At 40.7% G+C, this 19,438-nt stretch overlaps 1 protein-coding gene across 1 annotated transcript in view; it reads right to left on the bottom strand.

Annotated features, from left to right (window-relative positions):
• The window catches only part of slc25a21 (solute carrier family 25 member 21), an 82,839-nt gene that overhangs the window by 27,952 nt on the left and 35,449 nt on the right, over window positions 1–19,438 (bottom strand). The window lies entirely within an intron of this gene.

Here is a 19,438-nt window from a genome sequence, read left to right as displayed (position 1 = left end):
CGTGACAAACGTTTATCAGTCTATTTTTTTGTTATGACTTTTTTGTCAGTCTTCTGTTTTTGTAAATCACATCAGTGCTGTGAGCCAATCAAATCTTCCACATAGATCATGTGAACTTGTAGATGTATGCGAAATCTCTGTGACCATCAGATAGCAACACAGTGTGTGTGACAGTCACCCTGTAAACAATCTGATAAGAAGCTTGTTTAACGTCTAACTGGGGAAAAACAGTGAATGTTCGTTCATGTGATATGTTTCGCTTTCATTTTAAACCCATTTAAATTGGAAAGTTCTGTAAAAATTACATTTTTTCATGTTTCTACCAAATGGTTTTGAGGTGCAACCCATGCAAGTCCAAGCAACTTTACATAAGAACCTCATCAGCACTCTGATTATCACTCTGCCTTTTGGAAACAGCAGCTACTTCAGTAATTCTCAGTTTTTTATGCATTGGTCTGAATGAGAGATCCGGCAAGACTTCTTTTTCTGTCCAAAAACCCTCTGAGTGCTGAAGCCACCGACTATATCACCCGTGCAAACCCAGTACATCAGCAATATGCCAGCAGAATCAATGCAGCCGGGTGATCATTGAAAGGCTCTGAGGTTTCACACACATGCTAACTATGTGCATCTGTGTTGAAAAGCCACTGCTTTGGCACGGAGGCTCTCTGACTCAATCAGGATTTTTTTTTTTGAACTGGCGATTCTCACTGCATCCCTTTACTGGGGCTCTGAGGGCTTCCCTTGCAGATTCCACTGTGTGTGTACACAGCTGCTGTGCAATATGGGGCCTTTCTAATTTGCTCAATTAAACATATTGTCTATAAAAGCGTGTGTCTTCTGGGGTTTTTCCAGGGAAGTAATTATCAAGTGAAATACCACAGTAAAAATTACTTTGTCTACAGTTGCATCTTAATGTACGAATGGGAGAACTAAGAAGCACTGAACCAAGTTGCCAGTGGCAGAGAGTCAAACAAAATTCCATCTGTTACGGCTCAGTTGACCTGACTTTGGTTCTTAATGACACTGCGCTGGAGAGGTAAATGCAACCGTCCATTGGACAGATTGTTTTCTGTCTTCTCTATTAATAGGCCTGATGTGAAGACGAGGCACGTCAAATCTTTCAACGGGTAATCAGATTACATGATGAAACCAAACCTGCCTGTTTGCTCGATCAGCCTGTGCACTTTCTGGGAAGTGACTGAACATGCTCAAGGTGATTGTATTTTATTGTTCAGCACTTTGGTCAGCCTTGGTTGTTTTTAAATGTGCTTTATAAATAAACTTGACTTGACTTGACTAGAGGAGGAAGTGCAAAGGGGAAAAAGAGACAACTTCTTCAAACAGTGGACACTTGTGAGGAAGGCAAACAAAGATAAAGACATACAACTCTCCCCAACTCATTGTGAGCCTCTGTGTGATCTAAGTTAAAAGTAAAGCAGGAGTCGCATGTAAAATAGGTCCAACACCACGCCATAGTCAGCAGAGCAGGATTGCTCCCGCATTAAGTGTAATGGAGGGAAAATGCAAAACGTATTTTCGTGAATTGATGTGGAAATGAAATATGAGTTAGCCATTACTACTTGTATCATAACAAAAGGTGCTACTACATTTTTATGGCTAAATAAAAGCCCGTGTCTCTAGGTTGTAGAATGAGCAGAGATTAAAACAAACCCGAAATTACACTGAAAACAACAGAGCAGAAAATCTATTAGTAATCTATTATTTACATTCTTTTAAAACCATGGAATACATTTTGCATCTGTGCGTATCTAAATAGAGAAAAAGACGAAGATGCTTCTTTTGGCCGTTGACTTATTCACAAGAAGTCGACACAGCAGGCGGCTCGGCACATTTCATTTGGCAGATTTTCCCCCACATGCTGTTCCTGATGCAACCCCACAGGAGATGTGTGTCTCCTCCAAAGGGACGTGTAAACCATTACACTATGGTGTGACTATCTGTGCACATCTGAATACTTTACTAAAATGATTACTTTAGTTTTTCAACCTCAGATTACAGGAAATCTGTCATCCAGTTTCCCATACATGGATTAAATGTAACCCTAGACTAACAGAAAAATCTAATCCCTACTGAAAAACAACTTTTGATTTAGGACTAGGTTTAATCTATGTATGGGAAACTGGGCCTAAAGGATACATAATTATAACCAAACCAGTATAAGTAGATACTCTTTACCAACTGACAGGTCTGCCACAGTATGCAATTTAGGTACAGCAATTCATGAGGTGTGTTTCACTTCTCAGGGTATCATTATGTAAGTCTAAGTGCATTATGGACCACAGCGTGTCAGTTAGCAATGTATGCTGCTTTGTTCCTCCAAGATGGCAGTTGCAAAACGATTAAGTGATGACAAGCACTAATGCAAAACTCAGCTGTGTTTGTCTGAGTATTTGTCTAACACCCTTGCAAACAGGACATCTGAAGAAGAGTTGATGGCAGATGAACTGACAGGCTGTGTGGACTTGAAGAAAAAAAATAAAGTTTGTGGCCATAATCCTAAACTGACCTCTACATGACATCTCACTCACACAGCAGTTTATTTATAAGACACTCCATAGTGATTTCCAGCAGTGCTGAAAAATCGATTCATTTGTATTAGAAATCAATTTTATATTAGCACATATAATCACACTGAAGTTTTCTATTTGTCAAAAAACCTGTAAACAGCAGCTACAGTAGTTGTATGCAACCAATTTGTGATTATTTTGATAACATATTTGCATTTTGGGAAAACTAGGTGGAATAAAAACAGAACAATGATGTGGCGTGTCCTCTCACTCAAAGTACAAAGAATACACTGCGAGAAAGGGCACAGCAATTACATAAGTGATGACAGGTCCACAAAAGATGCAAGTTGTTGCTGCAATAAATTCTGATTTATAGAGACTATTTTCAGAGAAGCAATTAATTCCAAACAATTATGTTAGACAGCTCATTTTTTTCCTGCTAATGTCCAATGGAAACACTTCATCAAACTGTCTCTGTGTAAAAAACCAAGTATGTAATTTCCTCGACATTCTCACACCGCTGTGCCCCAGTGTATCCTGCCTTTCTGTTCCAACTGCCAGTGCAAAATGCTTTTTAATCATACAGTGCGGCCATAGTGAACCCACACACTCTCGAGAGCACTTCACACTCAACAGTCTCTGATGCAGTCACCGAGCATGCTGAGGACGCACTAAAGGGATGATACTACTGAACTTTTCTTATATTTAGCCAGAGTTTGGCTGCAACTCTTTCTGCAATTGCTTCCCTCCTCCAGCTGCAAGGAGGAGCCTAATATTACAGTGACCCACCATCTGGTTGATGTTTATGGCTTTGCCATGCATCAGTGAGTTGCATATTAGAAAATTCCATTATTTAAAGGTTCTTTTATTTCTGATACACAATAGTACTGACAGCACATTGCAGACACACATACACACGCGGAGGCGCACGCGCTAATGGCAAAGGAGTGTCTGGAGCGCAGCCATTTAGAGACACTTAAATATACGCCGCCACACTTGTATTTCAGACACATGCATTCAAGGCTAAGATGCAGTGTGAAGGTGAACTGAGCAGTGGAAACAAAAGAGCTGGGCACAACATTAGGTGAATTTTATGCCCATCGCCAATGCAGAGTGGTGAAAAAGAGCTTTTATTTTGGCTCTCACATTCACCACATGTCTGAAAAACAATGAGGATCGGTGTTAAAAACTGCTGCATCACACCACAGTCAATCTTTTTTTTCCTACACAGTGCAGTGACTCTTTGGAGCAGAACCAACAAGTAGCTTCACTGGTAACACGGGTATTCAGACATTCCAGGTCGTCTGATAACTTGTCCAAAGAAAGAAGATCATACATCACACAGATGAGATGATTATCTTCATTGGTTTTGGCATGGGAATGCATACAGTTTGCTCCCACGCAAAAGTGAGAAAGAACAACAATAGCGCACCAGGGAATGATTGCTCAATGGGTGCAGGTGTCATCCATCTTGCCAAGACACACATTGAATGACTGTAATTCCCAGCAACCACAAGGAGAAGGTCACTGCTTGGAAGCAAGATTTTCCTTGTTTAATGGGCTAATACTTGAAAGACAAACTAGCTGGTTATTTCTCATGCTTACTTGACCCAATGAATGCTATAATCTCAAACAATGGCTTAAACACTACTTTCTTAACAATATTTATAATATATTAATTATTTAAATGTAATAATAACTTATTTTAATTAATTCTATAAAATACTGACACTTTGAAAGTTGTAAAGATGTCAAAATTATGTACACTTTGTTAGTGAAATATCATGAAGAGCACGAAGAGATTAAAAAAAAGGTGACAGATAAACAGCTTAGTGAATTTTTTTCTAATGCATTTTAAAACCGATCCAACATTGCTAATTGTTTTCCAAAACCAACGTATTACTTGGTTCATTGAGAGCCAGAGCAGAAAATCGCAGCTTGCTCTGTGGTTTCAAGGCATGACAAGAAGCATGAGTGTCATAATGACAAAGCGTCACCTTGCAGGCCGACTCGAGTTTTAACAAGGGCACCTGACTGAACCTGCAGGAAATATCTCATGCCTCCATGTCCTCCATTAATACCTTTCAAAACACATCGGACCTGGAATGCTAAACAAACCCTGCAAGGTGTTGCTCCACTGCAGTCACAAAGCTAACATGATATCCATCAGCAGCGAGGCTGGGCACGCTGATTTAGAAAATCAACTTAATTTTAAGCTCTTTTAAAGCAGAAAGAAGGGACAAAGGGACAAATGAAAGAAGAATGTTTTTGCGATCAGATAAATTAAAAAATGCAGCGGTAGAGATGATGAACTCATGGGAATCACCAGATAAGTAAGTCACGGTTTATTTTGGCTGCATCTTCACTTTCGTGCTATTTAACAAAACAAAACCCAATACACACACACACACACACGCGCACACACACACACACACACACACACACACACACACACACACACACACACACACATATATATATACGTATATATGTGAAAAATAAAATAAAAAAAACAAGGCAAATCGAGGAAGTGCATGATATAAATGTGACATAAAAGTGCCCAAATAACATGGGGTCTCCCTGTTTCGGTCAAGCCATTAAACTTTAGTTACTACCAAGTAAGGCAAACCATAGTACTGAAATACAGCCCTTGAGCCAAAGGTGTTTTCACAGAAAACAGCTGGTGTAATGGTTCCAAACTGATCACATTAAAACTGAAATGGAGTATAAACCATTTTCACCCAATCATAGCACAAGCTATCTGTCATAAGTGTATAATGATGCCACGGGGAGAAAGTGAAATGCCTTTCTAGAAAATAAACCTGTATATTACAGATAATTAAAAAGAGAGGTAACTAAAGTAGCCAAAAAGCATTTCTTCATTATCTAAAGGAATGATGAATAAGGAATCTTAGTGACTTTTTCTTCTAGGAATGGGTCATCTAAATCATATATGGAGAAACTTACTGCATATGAATTTATTTATTTAAAAGAAAGCTTAGTACATGTGGAAAAAGAAAGCCGAGAGAGTGAGCCTGAGAGAAAGACAGAGAGAGATAGACAGGGCTATTATGAGCTATTAATCACAAATATCACCAATCATGCTTCCTGTTGTGGGAGTGCAGAAGCTTCCCAGTTAAGTCCCCAAACACTCCCTAATTCTACACTTGAAAAAGCTCAAAGGGTGCTTAGAAAAACAAGCAGGGTCATCTCTAGTGACAGTGGGGGATTTTTTTTTTTTTTTTACCCCCCGGGGGCTCTGACATGAAGTGCAGGCATTCACACTTTCTCTGGGTCTGAGATGTCTACTACATCATAAGGCACACACTGTGGATATTCTCACCAAAGTTAAGCCATTGAAGCTAAAATATTGGATCTAAAAGGTTCAGGATGTTAAAACTAGAATTAAGTCATTTCTCTCCTTTGTAAGACAAACAAACTGTTACATACATTTATAGACATAAAGTATCTTCCATGTTGCAGTGCGGTGGAATTAAAAAGGGCAAAACTGGGAATTACAATGCTTGTAAACACTTCAAATTACTTTTCAAATCTTTAAGAACACATTCAGAGTTTCACCATCCCAGATAATTTTTATGCAATTCCTCTTCTATGTTAAAATAAATAAGTTCTTAATAACAAATGACACATTTCCTGTCTCCTGCAGAGCCTTGGCATGCCCTGTTTGCAGGTCAGAAGCCATAAATGCACGAGTTGGCAAGAAGTGAGTGAAAAAAAAGAATCCTTTCCCTTCACCTTATACTGCCGCCTTTTTGTGTAACAGTTGAGCAATTTCCATCAAATCAAACAGCTCCTTATTTTATTTATTTATTTTTCTGTTTTCTGGCCTTAATAAATGGTAGGAGGAAACAAACAAAGATTGCATTTATCATGGAATATGCTGACTAGAATATTACATTTGTAAATGATATATTGGTTATTCCATAAGTGTGCTGTCTCCAGTTTAGATTTATCTTGGAAGTCATGGCATATTTCCCCCACTGGCTATGCACAGGGAAAGCATGACTCTGTCTCTGTCTGTCAAACTTGAGATGAACTCTGTGATATTGATGGAAGTGTAAAGGTGAGTCAGGTGCATGTGCAGCTGACTGGGTCAACCTGAGCTGTCTGCCCTGACAGACAAACGATAGATATCAGTGTCAGTGTGAGAGCCTGCATCCTTCATTACTGTCACTGGTTTCTTAAAACCTGTGGTGACATCTTTTCTTTTTTCTCTACATGGCCATCTGTAGGAAAAACAATACGATGCAAATAGCTACACCGTGAAGGCGGAAGTGGCTATCAGGCGGAGAAGAAAAGGGTACAAAATGGATGCAAAACCTGGTGTAACTGATGTTTGACAGGAAGTGCTCCGTGTCCTCTCAGGGTGATTTCTTTCATGAGGATTGCTTTTTAAGCAAATTTTCTCCAACTCCTGCAGGACACCTGTCACCATCTAAATAAACTCTGTAATCCTCTAACAAAGGTTAGAGGGTGTGAAGTATGGCTCTACAAATATGAGCGCAACATGCAACTATAAACCCTTCAGGAGGTTTGAGCTGCTACATTGTCCACAGGAAACCAGTTGTTCCCCAACCTGTGGGTTGTGACAGGTCACGAGATAAAACGCTCCAACAGCAGTACTAAAAAAATTAAAAACATTTGACTATGTTATACTTGTTTCTCATACCATTAAACATACATTATTTTATTCTTTGTTTGTTACATTTTTAACATACTGAGACTTTTATTTCCGTCAAAAAGGAGAGACAAGTAGCTGGCGGAAGTATAGATCAGTATTTGTAACACAAACTCAATTGAAAAATGACAATACAATTGACAACAGAGCCACTAACAACTACAGTTCCTCTTAAACTTAAAAGTTCCTGAGCAAATTTAAGATTCAAAAAAGCTGTTTTACGTATACAGATGATTCATACATGTCATTAAAAAAAATTAAAAGGCACAGTAAGTCAAATGTAAATGCACTGAATATTTTTATATGTAAAATATAAAATATGGTTAAATATAATCTCCAAACAAAGCTGTCATTTTATTAAAAATAAGCGGTAAGCGTAGCACGGGCAACATTGTTAATACGTTTCCTTGCTACTTCACTACGATCCTTAAAATCTGGGTATCAGTCATTGTACCATCTTGCTAAATTAAAGGAATGACGACAGAGGGGATATTTTATTATATATATATTATATACGTGTTTAGATTTTTCTAGGCAAAGAATTAGGTTTAATTCACGCAAATATTTAATAAAAGAAATACCGGGATTTGAACTTCCACCATTATGTATGACAGACACAAACGTCTTAAGGATATGTTTTTATTTCCGGAGGCTTTGCAGCCACCCATTTCATTCAACTGCCTCTACAAGCCCAGTGTAACATCTGCCAAATCAGCAGGTGAAAACCATGTAATTTTTAACTCAAATTATATGTCCGAGGCTCATCAAATGTTTTCGCTTGAAAACATTAATAATTATTTTCACATCTCTTTACACATCCACTTTGTGTACTTTCCCTAAAAATAACCTGCTGGTGCGAAACCTCAGATTAAGCCTACAGGTCAGATCTGGCCAGGAAACAAAGTGCATGCTTCTTGACTGTTGGTACCAGTTGATTTTATTACTATGTATTATAATATTATATATAAATTAATTTGTGACAATATTATTTAGACGTAAGACATGTCTTTAAAAAAAGGAACTACAGCATTAAGAGATTTCACTTTCACACCATCTACACAGAGCCTTGATAGAGAGAGATTACAGGTAACCAAAACAGTGCAAAAACATAAACAGCTCGTCCCCCTCCACAAACTCCTCTCTACCATCATGACTTCAGACAATAACAAAGAAACTGAGATGTTTATTTTCTGCATTAAGTTTATGCTACAGTGGATTTGCACACTGAAATTGATATAGCCCTGAAATGACTCTCTGGATCAAAATATTTGACTGCTGTTGTCAAATGTCCTCTGTTTTTAAAAACAACTCTTTCAGCCATTATGCAGGCTGGCATGTGTGTATACGAGGTGCTAAGCTTGTTTAGTGCACATTATGTCAGCCTTTAGACATTATTTTGTGGTCATCACCCCACATTGTTCTAGTCTGCACATGTTAAATAATTACACTATTACACAACTCTCCTCCGCCATGTAATGACACTGGAGAAGAAAATGAGCAGTAAGCACTGCTACCGAAGTGTTGAAGAGCAAATTGATTCTTAGCTTATACTTGTTCCCCTGGGGGTACCTCTGATGTTCTCATACGTTAGGTGGAATGACTTTTGAGTATTTTCTCTAATCTAAAAAGCCTGATATATAGACTGTCACTATAACAAATGGACTACGAGCTATGACAGGCCAGCTTCACAGTACACACTACACAATTACCAACTGTGCCGTGGGGAAGGAGTGAAAACTAGCTAGAAAGTAAGCAGAGAAATCAAAATATAAACCAAAACTTGTGACAGAAATTAAAATTAGGAGTATTTATGTGCAGGGTTTAAATCATTTCTTTGAACTGAATTATTTTAATGGCATCAGCTAATGAGAGCATGTTGACAGTGTGGAAAAAAGCGGAAATTAACTGGAAGGGCGCAGAACTGTGCGTGGATGGTGTACATTCATCTTAAGAAACAGCAAATATTGCATTTATTGAGTTAATCATTTAGAGAATAATTATCCTTGTTTGTTGATAAATGAAAAAAGTATTATTGCTGAACACAGTAACAAACTACATCCCTCATACCTGAGATGGCAACAATGGCTAGAAATAACGCTCTTTGTTAAAAGCATCTTTGGATATCAATGGCTTTCCTCAGTACTAGTCTTACAGCAGAGTAATTGTTCTCCATCACTGAAGATAAAACCTGACCCTTTGTTATATAAGACACACCTACACACACACCACATGAACTTCTGCTTTTACAAAAATTGTTGCATAATTTTCACCCTCCGGTATAATACCTTTAAAAAGCTGTACTCTCGCACACACTTCTCTGCTTTTGTCTGTTAGAAAACAACCCCTATCAAAGCCAATTGGCTTAACTGGCAGTTGTGCTTCATTTGCAGATAAGTGGGCAAAAGACATGAGTCACTAGTTTGGCACAAATTCGGTGGAATTACCAAGGATGATTGGATCAAAAATGTATGACACCAGACACCAATGACTGCACCTGAATCAACTTGTGCGCTGCCAATCAGATCGGCACTTCAACCATCTATGCAAAAGAGGAGCAGCTGCATCGGAAAGTTTCCTTAAAAGTGCAAATAAGGGAGAATTTCACTTGACTGCAATATATCAATTTAGCCAGTTACAAAGCTTAAAATTTTGTCACCTGCTCCACTGACTTTGGCCAGGAGCTAAAAATTATGCTGAGAAAATCTATATATAATGATATAGCTTAAATAGATCACTTCATGGCTGAATTTTGAGTAAGCGATGACATTAAAACACATTTAATTAGCAACAATTTTATAGTTGCATATATCTAGCTTCTTCTGCATGGCTTAATATTTACACCAAAAAAAGTTGGGTTAATAATATGACCACATATTTTGGGATTCAGAATATTTTTAACTCTATTAATGTTTTAAATGTCCTCACACATTTTCATACATATAAAAATACATATATAATAGTGAGTTCAAAGTCAGTTCATATGAAACTTTAGCTTGGTTAGTTGGACACTCAAATGATAAGGCTTCAAGGTTATGCGATGTAAGACAAATAGGATTGAAACTACTGGGGTTTTGCTCTGATTTGAGATGCAAAGTGGCACCGAGGGGGTTTGCTAGGGCTGACTAGATGCAGTGGTGCTGGGAAAAACATCACGACTACTTCCTAGACGAGAATAAAAAAAGTCGCTGCTGACTACAATTTCACAGCTAAAATAACAACCTCTAGTATTTTTATGAAATTGTACAGATACACAGCACATGGGCCATTATGCCGAGTCTTTATATGCTGCTGAGTGATGTGGAGCAGAATGGTAAATGGGTAGTAAGTGGAGTTTTCACCACGTGCACTGCCAGCATTAACTTCACCGCCACGTCACCGCGTCGCTATAACATCACTTCTCTGGCTGTAACCTATAGTTCTTAGAAAATTCACGTTTTGTAAATAAAAATCACACCTCATCCCATCTTCAACCCCCAGAGGGGAGAGCTGTGTCATTACTGTCACCTAGTGGATGGATGTGAGACAGAGATGGAGTAATACACAAAGAGGTGAGAGAAAGAGAGAGGGGGGGGGGGGGGGGGGGGGGGGGGGTGGAAAGCACATGTGGCCATTGACAAAAGATGACTCTGCCTGAGAGAAAGGAAAGCAGCTGTAGAGACCCTATTTAATGTATCAAGGAAATGGGAAATTAACCACCAGTAGTCTGTGTCACTGTAATAACTGTAAGATTTTAGTATCTGCTATACAGTTGTCATAGACAATCAATTTTTCTTTGTTTTTAAAAAAAAATGGAGACAGAACTGACCGCTCGGCCAAAACAAGCATAAATTCCCCCGGAAGCTCACCTTAGTCCATAAAAGCTGATAATAGAGCCAATAATTGGGAGGGAACACCAATAATGGACTTTTAGTGAGGCAGTAAATTCTTTAATTAGTTGTTAACACCTTGTGTCTATATGCTGAAGTCCCCCCGTTACAAGCTGCTGTCTACAGCGGGCTGGATGGACACTAAGGCTGAAGCCCAGTGACTCATCTTTTAAAAAAGAGAAGACCATCACTTTCAGTGTTATAAGGCTGTTGAGCACCTGTGTGCTATAATGGCAAGCTGCTGGGAGACGTATAAAGCTAGAAAAGCTACCATGTGCAAAGTTGTAACTTTGCAGCTCAGGATCTAGTTTGAGGTTGAAAATACAGCCAGTGCAGAAATCTTCTGCGGACCCAGGCTTCATGCCACCTGGAAGAAAGCGCATTTTGGCTGACATTTCGGGACGCATCATGGTAGGGACGTTCTCCAAACATACAATCTTTGTGGGCACTGGGTAAGGCTGCAAGGTAGATAAATGCAAATGATGCAGGGACTGAAAAACCAGCGGACATTCCTGAAGAGTGATACCATCTTTCAGGCAACAAACTATCCATGGTAGAAGTGATACAGTAGGAAAGAGAGTGAAAAGGCTCACGGGGTGGTCTGTCCTTTTTGTTCTGGGCTGCCTGAAAAGTATAAGGGGCAAAAAGAGAAGAGCTACAAGGCTGCTATAGGAGTAGAAGACTCGCTGCAGTAGCAAAGGGGAAGTACCCGCATGGTTCCCCTCTTGTCTTAAGCCGAGAGAGTTAAAGGCAGGAAGCCATTACCAAGTGTAAATGCACTCAGCCATCACTGCTTAAACACAGTCAAAATATGTTCCAGCACTTGAAAACAGTGGGAGGAGGTTGTTCTTGTTTAAATGTCTCTTTTATATATAAGACTCTCATACAAGACATCCAACTGAACAGCTTCACACATATAGTCAGCAAGCTTGCTGTGTCTCTTTCCAAACATTGCATAATGCAGCTCCAGATGCACGCTGGTGGTTTGAGCCTGATGAGAGACCGTGATTATATTACATACGACCATGGTTGGATGCAGTAATTATGCAATCAGGAGCAAAGCTTTGTGTTTTGTCTATGATTTATCAACATTATTTGAAACGGGGTAATAAATTGTCACAGGCGGGTGGACAGGCAGGCTTATTGGCTTAAAGCGTGACAGGTCGTCGCTGACAGCTTTTGTTTTGGCAGATGGCCCAGTGCCACGTCGCTAACCCAGCATCAGGGAAACTATACTTGGGCCTAATCACAATACAGGCCTTATCCTCAGCCTATCAGTGCTTTCAAGGTCACAGATATACAAATACGAGATGTAGAGATAGGGTACCAGATGCAGAGAGGCTTTGCAAGGGAGAAACTGGTTCTGTCATGTGCTGTGTGAACTGAAAGTGCTGGGAGTAAAAAAAAAAAGAAAGAAAAAAAAAAGGTCAATTTAGGGAAATCCACCATAAACCAGAACAAACACAGCAGTATACCTGCAGTCTTAGACAGTTAAGTCAAGACTGCATACATGATCACATGCCACTCAGAGCTGGAAATGAGACTCCAGGCTCTCTAGATGTAGTCATTTAAGAGACAAACCGAGGCGCTGCTTCACTGACACTGAATGAGGGATCGACTTTTTGAATTGACTCAGTGTCCAAAGTGATGCAGAGAAAGGTCAAGCAAACATTCTCCGGGTCTCAGATTCATTGTCAGTGGAGCAGATCCGCGTTTTGTCTCTCTGATGGCCTCCGATTATAGCATTGGCTCTTCGGTTTCTGGCTTTGTGAGAAACTTGCTGCTGAAGGAAACAGACAGAACCAAAGGTCACACATGTACTGAGCAGCATTTAGAAGGAGCCTCTTTAAATATATACTCCAGGAGTATCACATAATGCACATGCATGAAAATCACTGTCAAAAAAAAGAGCTTACATGTAAGCTAACATGCTTTAATTCAAAGCTGCACCGAGTTAATTTCACATGTGTGGATGCCAAATTGTTAATGAAATTCAGCAACACGCAAAGGACGAAATAGCTCCATCATCCTGTAATTGAGGGGTCAGGATCTCCTCGTTGGACAAACTCCAGCTGAACCGTGCACGCTTGTGGTGGTCGCTTTTATCCTGCCATTTGGCAGAAAAGCTGAAATAACTCCAAACTGTCAGCAGAGAATTATGAATGAGAGGTGGGGGGGGGGGGGGGGGGGGGGGGGGGGGGGGGGGGGGGGTTTGTTGTTTTTTAAAAGGGGGGAGAAAGTCACACAGTAACCAGACTAACAATATTAAAAGGAGTTTTTCCCAAAACATAACATACACCGTTTAAAACCGATCCGTAAAATGAAATAAATCGCAAAAAGGAAAGTGCAACTGTTTTATTGAGTATTTTGGAGGATTTAAGTAAATTTAATTACAACGTAACTGAATCTTTAAAAAAAGTGAGATAAAACATCATAAATTTCAGTGACCATTTTTATTTTTGTGTCAAATGGAAACACAGTATTTTCTTTTGGATTTGGTTATGTAAAGGCTCATAAAACTAACAGATGACACCTTGGCTCCGATTCACGTCAATGTGTGAGGGCCGTTGTGTAGGCGCTAGTCAGGCCTTGGGACAGATCCTGACATGTCCTAAAAGGATCCATCAGTTTGCTTATGTTTAGCCATTACTGAAGCCAGTTTGGCAACAGCGCTCTAGCTGCATGGCCTGTGTACATTTGGAGCAAGAGTGAGCCGCTGCGGTGTGAGAGCAGCAAATGCTTTTTGGGCATCGACCTTGCTATGACAGATGCTAACGATGAACTCTTGACACTGGCTCAACGGGTTTATGTTCCACATGTGTGTCTCTGTTACTGTCTCTGGTTTCCAGAAGGCTGCCCTGACTGACTCACTGTGGACATGGGTATGCTGTGTATGTGCATATGTGTGTGTGTGTGTTGAGGCCAGGGTGAGATGAGAGGAGCAGCAGGATCTGTAGCTATCTGGGAGGTTGCGCATAATGACACACCGGGGACAGATTAGGTTCCTGTCCATCAGGGTTCCATCAGGAAGACTCTGATTTACAGCCATGCTGACCAGCCCGCTTGCCCTCCACCCAAAGCAAACATACACGAAAAACACCACTACCTCTGTGTGGAGGCAGCTGGTGGGCTCGCACACATGTTGCATTTGGCTACCTCACACTCCGGTCATTTTTTTTCTCTTTACTTTAATGTCAGCGTAGATTCCAATGCAGGACTGTGATGAAGCAAAAAGACAAGCTTAAAATCACAATTTGATGTGAAATTCTTTGAGTGTGTGCACACGTGTCTGACTAAGCATTCTACTTTAGGACTTACCTCCCCTGAACAGTGAAAGAAGGGAGATGGACAGATCCATTAAACAAGATGTCACCCCCAAACACAACAATGATTAATCACACGCTGCAAATTATAAGCACCTGTATGAATGGACGGCAAAGGTCTCTCCCACTGTCTGACTGCATGCTTTCACTCTCTCAGACAGACACCCCACCACCTCCACAAGCCCCTTCTTTTCTTGCTGACCCTCTGCACCCCCCTCCCAACCTCACTCATACCAACAGGAAGTCTGCGTGAAATGAAATAACTCACTGGGCACAGAAATGGCCATTTTAACTTTAACTCCCTATGATTTCTGACACTTAAATATTGTCTATTTTTTCCATCAAGGATACAGAAATTAAATTAAAAAATTAAATGCAAGAAAAAAACACAACGTGTAAAAAGAAAAAGGTAATTTTTTGTTCCTCTTCCAACAAGCTGAATTTGGTTTTTGAAGACTGTTCAAATATAGGTATTTGTTGTGCCTGAAAATGAATAAATAAATGAATGAAATGAATGAAAGACTGTGGCCCTCTGTGTAAAAATCACCTGAATTCATTATGCTAACAAGCTGGCCCTGCTGATGGGCACACTGGCTGATGTGAGGAAATGTGAGTTTGATTAATGTGGGCAAAATTGAGCTGTGCAGACTGCTCCCCAGCCCCAGTTAAAGGAGTCGCCTGCCATCAGGCTCAAAAGTCTGCGAGCTGCAGAGCGGCACTCCGACCAGAAGTCCTCCCAACACTTCACAGCAAATCTGCAGCAGACCTTACCTCTGTTGACACACAAAACAAAAGTGGCCCCTGCCTGGACCTGTGTTAATCTAACTGGCACACAGACCCCTAAATTAAAACCATATTTCTGATAGCTTACACAGTGAGAGAGATGTGCTTTGTGTTCTGCATGCAACTGAGCAACACAGAGCCCCCAGGTACCTGCCTGTACAGTGCTTCTCTCCAAATGTTTACTTTGGATCAGACTGGCAGCCGAATGGTTGCAATTGACCCTCTACCAGGACGAGTTAGAGAGTGAACATGAGCCTTTTCCTTCTGGGAAAAAACATGGAGGAAAGCCACACACTCCTGAGCACACGCACACACAAATATGCATATCAACTAAATGAGTAAGTTAAATCTACAATCATTATAATAATACAAGAAAACAAACTTTAAGAATACATTGTTATGGCTGAGTCAATGCCTCACAAAGCCTTTTTGCTCAAAATAAAAGTGTGGACTAAAATTTCATAAATAAGTTGGAAAGAGGCCAGAAAATGAGAGCCGTCTAAAAACAACAACAACCAGAAAACCTTGCACACACACAAAGTCCACCTGCCACAGGTGTTAAAGCTCAGGCCTGTTGAGGCTCAGTGTGGTGGAGAAAATGGTGGCTGGCACACAGGATTGTGTCAGACACTGTCACCACCAAAAACATTCAATTCTACAGACTCCGAGACCTCCTTTGCCATTGGTCATCCACTCAAGAACAGAGAGAGGCTAGGATGTGATGAGGGTTGCACAGAGGAGGCTTGCTGGCCCCATAGACTAAATAAAACCTCTTAATCCTCATAAACTACTCCATATGAGTATTACATCCCTAACTATGCACAGCTCTTCCAAGGGAATGGAACTCATTTTGTGGATACAACATTACCAGAATTCCTCCTGTAGCTGCCTGGCTTCCATAATGGGTTCCGTGTTCTGCTGAAGACCGCTCCATTGCGAACCCTCAATTTCCCCACAAATATTGATGACAGAACGCGCTTATGATGAAAAATGCCCCGGAAAATGTAAATGAGCGGGCTGGCTAGATGCAATGATTACCGTCTATGACTGAGTATGTGTGTTCGGACAGGGAGTGCATGTTGCCTGAAAAGGATACAAACTATGTGCATAAGCCCTTTAGGGATTTGTTGCACCACAAGAAGACGAAAAAAAAAAAAAACAGCAGACCTAACATGACACCCTCTTTCTAAACGTGATCATACAGGCCTCCACAGTTGATATGATTCATCAATAAAAATCACATTCAAAACAAACACGTTCATGTAAACATTTCCCTTGTCAGCTGGCCTATTCATTCTGAGCACGCAAGCCCTCTGAGCATACACCTGAGCAGTGTAAGCGTGCGTCGGCTCGGGCAGGAAACAAGGAGGGGGGCGTTTGGGAGGGGGGCAGGTAGGCGTTTCACTTCAGGCCAGTCATTTGTCACAATTGTCACTGAATGCACAAACACAAATTACTGAATTATAACTGCGGATGTGTGTGTCGTGCCTTGGCTAAATCAAAACAGCGCTGGGAGCTGTCATAACAGGGGCTGCGTGGTGTCTGGGCCACCATGGGGTGAGGGAGGGGAGGGTTGGGGTGGGGTCATAGTCAGAGTCAGTTTATGCGACTGCTGTTTAGGTTGTTAGGTGTTTATGGGGGTAAACACAATATGGATGCATGGCTGACTGACATGGAAGAGAAATCAAGTTTGTATAATAAACATCCAGATGCATATTAAAGGTGCAGCAGTTAGCATTTTGAAACACTAATACATCACTGTCACATTAACTTTGATATATTGGTATAACTGCTGTAAACAAATCATGGAAACATGCAGTAGCTGCCTCCCTGCTTCCTGAAAGAAAGACAATGAGGCTACTTTGTTGAAATGATTGCACAGAATACGCTTAAAGTCAGTGTGTCTTGGCGAAGCGAGGCATACGAAAATAATTCCTTGGGTTTGGGCTTATAATTTCTGAAAATATTTTTGTCTTTCAATCTAAAAGTTAAGATTTTTGAGGAACTGAGCCTTCTCACTAATTTCTAACAAAATTTGCCATCAGCTCAGTAACAACTCAGTAAGGCTACCAGATTGGTTAGCAATGCATTCATGAATACAGTCTAAGCATACGTTCTAAAACAGTAAATCAACGACAACCATTTTACTTCTGGATACAACAAAAGTGCCTCATCCATCTGCTAAAACAAAACACCCAGTGTGGATAAATGAGATATTGCCTTACACTGACTCACTCTATTGTGCAGCGAGCGTGTGTGTCGAGGTGAACCACACAGGTACGGTGGCCCAGACACAGGAAACGTATTAACATGGACCACCGTTTACTCTTCTAACCACACTGCATCCCACGGGGACATGGATAAAAAGCTCAAGCCAAAAACAAACACACACGCACACAAACACGCACGCACACAAATCCAAACATATAAATTCACATACACTAGACAGACAGGCACACATGAATTTTCAATATACACCCTACTTTTGAGCAATAAAACAGACTCTTATCCATAAAGAAATGCAGATATACAAACACACAAATCAAGCCATACACACAATTTCAGACATAAATGAAAATATTTACACATGCACGCATACACACCCTCGCTCTCCTTCAGATAAACTCTACAGAAGCTCACACAGAAAGAGACATTTTAACTAACAGAGAGAAGCACTAGTTTCTCTACCTCTGCATGTTAACACCTGTCCACACAGACATTCAGACATTCACAAACTATCCATTAACACCTACATAAAACACCTACAGGCGCCCGTACTCTATTAAAGGTCAGCACCCAGCTCCTCAATTTCATGGCCCATGTATGAGGGAGGCAAAGGTGATTGTGATGACAGAAGGGCATGCGAGCTGCACCGCTGCAGACACACATGCACATACCTGGAGAACATGCAAGAGACTGCCCCTGTAGGGCCATAGAAACATCTGTGTTATACATGTGATTCAAAATAAATGCAAAGTTAAGGAGATGAGAGATAGACAAAAAATAATTATAATAAGAAGGATTATTTTGATTTTCAACTCTTTGTCTTGGATTTCTCCATCTGTATTTATTCATATTCCTCTTTCTAAAAATTGGAAATATCTGCTTTCCAGTTTTTTGCTCCTTTTATCCAGCCAGGTCTTTTAGAGGTATCGAGTTATCCTCTTTGGCTATCCAACTCTCTCTCAACTCTCCTCTTCCCCCCACCCCCTGACTCAGGAACTATGTCTCTTCCATGGCTGGGAGGTTGTAATTTGTTACAGGCAGCTGGGAAGCAGAGTGGTCTCCCTCTTATCTGGACAAGGGATCACCAGGAAAATCATATCAGAGCGAAGGCGTGTTTAAATATAGCCGTAATTGCGGCAATCATTTCTTGCTGTCTCTTCGACCCCCACCTACTGCTTTAAAGGCCCCACCCTCCGTTCCCTTAACTTTCTCTCTCAAGCCTCCCCAACAGGCCCCCGCCATTCCCAATTCCCTGACGTTTTTTTTCCCCTTGGCTTTTCAGAACAACCTCCCTCTTCCCCAGCATTTCCTCTTCTAGTATCCAGTTAATCCTGGCTCGTGGTGTGGGCTGGGGGGCTGACAGTTGCATGACAAGGAATGTTTCCCTTTGTAAGAGCCTACTTCCTCCTTGCGCAGTTTTAGCCTAATTGAAATGTTTCCTATTGAGCTCAATCAAGGGGGCAATTACCTAATTATTCGCTTATGCCTAACTCGACCCAGTAGAGAGAGACTGAGAGGTGGAGTGAGGGGAGAGGGCTAAAAAGAGGGGACAGAGGAGGAGGTGGAATAGAGGACAGCGATATGAATTTTGAGATAAAGACAGGAAAATATGAGGAAAAATGTAAAGAGCAACTAAAGGAACAAATTAGTAGCCACATTTTTCTAACTGGGAATAGAATCTTAAAATGTACGGGTAGCAAGGAAAAGAGGTTAAAGCTGTGCAAAAGTGCAGAAAGGTTTTATAATTATCACATAATTATTAAATACTACTAAACATACTGCCTTTACAATGAGCCCCTCAACCCATGTAAATGAGGGGTGCTGCTCTGCACCCTCCATGAGGCTGGCATATAGGAACCTGCACCAGATTTCAATCTGGTGCAGGTTCTGGTTAGAACAGCCTGCTGTTGCCACCTTCAGTCCATACAGGCAGCACTGAAATCTTCCAGTCTGCAAAAAAAGCAGACTTTCTGGAGAGGTAGCAGAATGATAGTGAGGAACTCAACCACC

Source organism: Rhamphochromis sp. 'chilingali' (genome assembly GCF_963969265.1).
Source record: "Rhamphochromis sp. 'chilingali' genome assembly, chromosome: 21".
Taxonomy (NCBI): Eukaryota; Metazoa; Chordata; class Actinopteri; order Cichliformes; family Cichlidae; genus Rhamphochromis; species Rhamphochromis sp. 'chilingali'.
Note: the sequence above shows the minus strand (reverse complement) of the source record. Positions and strands in the feature narration are given on the sequence as shown.